General features: G+C 25.9%; 1 protein-coding gene across 3 annotated transcripts in view; it reads left to right on the top strand.

The window, feature by feature from the left end:
* LOC117176776 (ras-related and estrogen-regulated growth inhibitor) overlaps positions 1 to 3,967 on the top strand; it is a 50,757-nt gene that overhangs the window by 29,092 nt on the left and 17,698 nt on the right. The window lies entirely within an intron of this gene.

The following is a 3,967-nucleotide window of genomic DNA, read 5'->3' as shown; positions in this document are numbered from 1 at the left end:
TTTAAGAATTCAACTTTGAAGTTATATAATTAAAACATTTCCATTTCAAATAGTGAGAGAAATGGAGAATATATTCTTTGATATTATAAACTTTTTTATCTAATCAATTTTAATTGTTGTATGCAACAACAATTTGAAATTCTGAAATTTCAAAAACTTTGACTTTGCAAGATGCAATTCAATTTTCAATTTCAAATTGTCTCATTTTGATAGCTTTGCATTGGAAATGAATTGAATTGAAAATTTTTAAATCCTAAACGCTTTTAATCTGAAATAATACAATTTTAATTAATTTTGTTTTAAATTTTCAAACTTCCAAAATTATAATTTGAAAATTTTCTATTTTGATTGTTTTGAAACTTTAATCTGAAATCATACAATACTCATCTTTTTTTATTTTAGCTAATCGAAATTATTTTGTGATTTGAAAGATTTTCACACAAAATCGTTGAATAGACTCTTTAAATTTTCAATTGATTTCAATTTAAAATGGTGATTTATTTATTATTACCTTTTGTCGATAGAATAACGATTTTGTATCTACTAGGTTAAACCAAAATGGTTATAGTCTTCAGCTATGAAAAAAATTACGCTCTAGCTGCACTGGGATTCGAACCCAGGTCTACAGATTGCCGGTCTGGTGTTCTCTCACTGATTTGCGGAGGACCAGACAGTCAATCTGTAGGCCTGGGTTCGAATCCCAGCGCAGGAAGAGATACCTAAATTTTTTTTACAGCTAAAGACTATAACCATTTTGGCTTATACCAGTAAATCTAAAACCGTCCGTCTATCGACAAAAAATTATTTTACTATACAATTAAGTAACATAACATCAAAATTCCATTAATTACTGATTATTGTTTTGAAACTTAATAAATATTAATTTTTTAAGATTTTTTTAATCATGTATTTTTAAATTTCTTATATTTTCAATGTTAGGACCTAAAACATACAATAATAATAGAATAATAATAATAATATCGTAGAAATGAAGGAAGTATTCAAGTCACGTAAATTTGACTGAGTCCTTGACATAGAGAGGATTAGATTATAGATATTTGGTGTGAGCTCTAACGACCTCTTTAGTGTTTCGGTTCTTTACAGATTACTATTTGCTTTCCGCATTTCCCAGCGAATAGAGAAAATTAAACTTGGCAAATGATCAAATTCAAACAGACACGTCTCACTTTTGCTTTTGGATATCAGATTGAAGGTGGCAATCACATAAATCTCAATCACTTGATTTGATGCACCTATCCAGTCTAATTGCTAAAATCAATCAACAATATAAATTCCAAAATACGATTAATAAGGTGGTCTACAAATAATAAAAAAATAATGAATGAAAATGAATATTTGGGCTTCATATAAATAAATTTAGTAGTCAATTGCAATAAAAAAATTTGGCAAAAAATTTTGGTAGCAGGAATCAAGCCCAGACTTTCCAGTTACGAACTCGAAGCGCTACTTCTTTTCCATTTATTTCGGTTCTTGGTGTCAGTTTTCCGGAAAAATAAATTCGCTCAGTCGTACAATAAATAAATAAATAATATATAAATAATAAAATAAATCGTTCCAACCAATAAATTTTAATTTTGACCCCCGCAACCTCCTTATATTCTGCCCCGGAAATCCCCCAAAAAATACAAGATACAAATTTTAAGAAAAAAGCCTGTCAAAGACGGTATTTTTTTCAATTTTTGCAGCATCAGTTATTTTTACTCAATAACTAACAAGTGTCCCAAGTATTTTTAACTAATTTTCAATTTTTGAAAGAATGATTATTTGTTTAAATAATTATATTCCCAGTGAATCGTGAAAAGTTACTATTTTTCAGGATAGATAATACAGTTGATAAGTATTGCTGTTTTTTGTTCAAAATATTTCCCAAATATTTAAACAATTTCTAATTGTATAATATTTTTCCACCAAATTGTGAAAATGTAGTATTTTCTAGAATTAATGCCACAACTAACGAATATTAAGAGTAATCTTTTTTGAAAATGATGTTTGTAAATTATTTAAATCATTTTTATTTGTTTAAACAATTGTTTCCTTTGTAAATTGTGAAAAGTTATTATTTTCTGGAATTCATGACGCAGTTAATGAATGTTAAGAGGGATATTCTCCGTGAACGATAGTTTGTAATTATTTTAAAAATTAGTAATCGCAGTAATTTTTTTATAACGGTAAAAAGTTTAAAAAAATATAAGACGTATAACGCCTGTTGACGGTTACTTACAGATGATGCATTTGAAATGTAGCAGTCAACAGGCGTTATACGTCTTATATATATTTTTAACTTTTTACCGTTAAAAAAACTACTACGATTACTTGGTGACTTTCTAATGGGAATTTGAACGTAGAATCCGAATTTTACCAATTTAAAAGTTGATCTTGCTTTTTTTTAGTTTTTGTTGCATGATACGGAAGGGATATTATGTGGATACTATGAAGACTAAGGTGGTCCAAAAATGCAAGGCAAAACTTTTTGCATGATAGAGTGCAACGATCTCCCCCATTTTATTCCAAATTCGAAAAAAGAAATTCCCTAATTTTTTATTTTTTTTATTTTAACAGGTTCCGGTTTTGACTTGAAATTTCCCATGTAAAATTCATGAGGAAAAATCACTTTTTTGAGTTTTTAGAATAATTTTTTATGGTTTAAAAAAATGTGACGGGAGAGTATGGGGGCCTGTAGAGAATTATCCAACGAAGAATTTCATCTATCAGACATATGGGTTTGAAACCACTATCACACCCCAGGAGTACCTGAAAACTACCCTTAAAACCAAAAATGTCAATTTGTCAAGAAATCGATCTTTTGAGCACTGTATTCTCGTATTTTTTTACTTAAAATGATTGATATTGGTCTAGTGGATATATTTATTATCATTGGTTAATTAAAAGTAAATGATTTAAACAAATGGAATTTGTTTAAATAATTTTTTTTTAAATTCGTTTTTCCCCATAAAAATTATTACTATTAGTCTAGTAGAATATTTATTAACATTAGTTGATTAATGTTTTATTTTGAAACAAATGGAACTTTTTAAACAATTTCTTTTCGACATTTTGTTTTTTCCTTAAAAATGATTACTATTGGTCTATTGGAATATTTATTAACATTAGTTCATTAATTTTCAGTTGTTTAAGCAAATGGAATTTCTGTAAATAATTTTTTCATTAAAAATTATTAATATTTCTTCAGTGAAATATCTATTAACATTGTTTGATTAATTTTATTTAAAAAATTTTGTTTAATAAAAATAACTACTTAAATATTACTGATAAATTAATTATTATTAAATCAATCATTTATTAGTTATTAATTATTACTGATAAATATTCCACTAGACCAACAGTAATAATTTCTATTTCTAAAAAATCGAAACGAAATTATTCAAACGAATTCCTTTTGTTTAAATAATAAAAAATGAATCACCTAATGTTAATAAATATTTCACTGGACCAATAGTAATCATTTTCAGAGAAAAAACGAATTTAAACAAAATTATTTTTTAAAATTCTATTTGTTTGAACAATTAAAAATTAATGAACCAATGTTATTAAATATTCCACTAGACTGACAGTAATTATTTTAAGGGGAAAAAATAAATTTTCGAAACAAAATACTTAAACGAATTCCATTTGTTTAAATAATTAAAAATTTATTAACAAATGATAATAAATGTTCCATTAGACCAATATTAATAATTTTAAGTTGTTGAAGTAGAATGAAACTTTTCTTGTGCAGTTACAGAAATAGTTTCGAAACATTTCTTTTTGCAACAAGATCAAAAACTTTGACTTTGCAAGATGCAATTCAATTTTCAATTTCAAATTGTCTAATTTTGATAGCTTTGCATGGGAAATGAATTGAATTGAAAACTTTTAAATCCTAAACGCTTTTAATCTGAAATAATACAATTTTAATTAATTTTGTTTTAAATTTTCAAACTTCCAA

The sequence above is a fragment of the Belonocnema kinseyi genome, chromosome 7 (assembly GCF_010883055.1).
Source record: "Belonocnema kinseyi isolate 2016_QV_RU_SX_M_011 chromosome 7, B_treatae_v1, whole genome shotgun sequence".
Taxonomy (NCBI): Eukaryota; Metazoa; Arthropoda; class Insecta; order Hymenoptera; family Cynipidae; genus Belonocnema; species Belonocnema kinseyi.
Note: the sequence above shows the minus strand (reverse complement) of the source record. Positions and strands in the feature narration are given on the sequence as shown.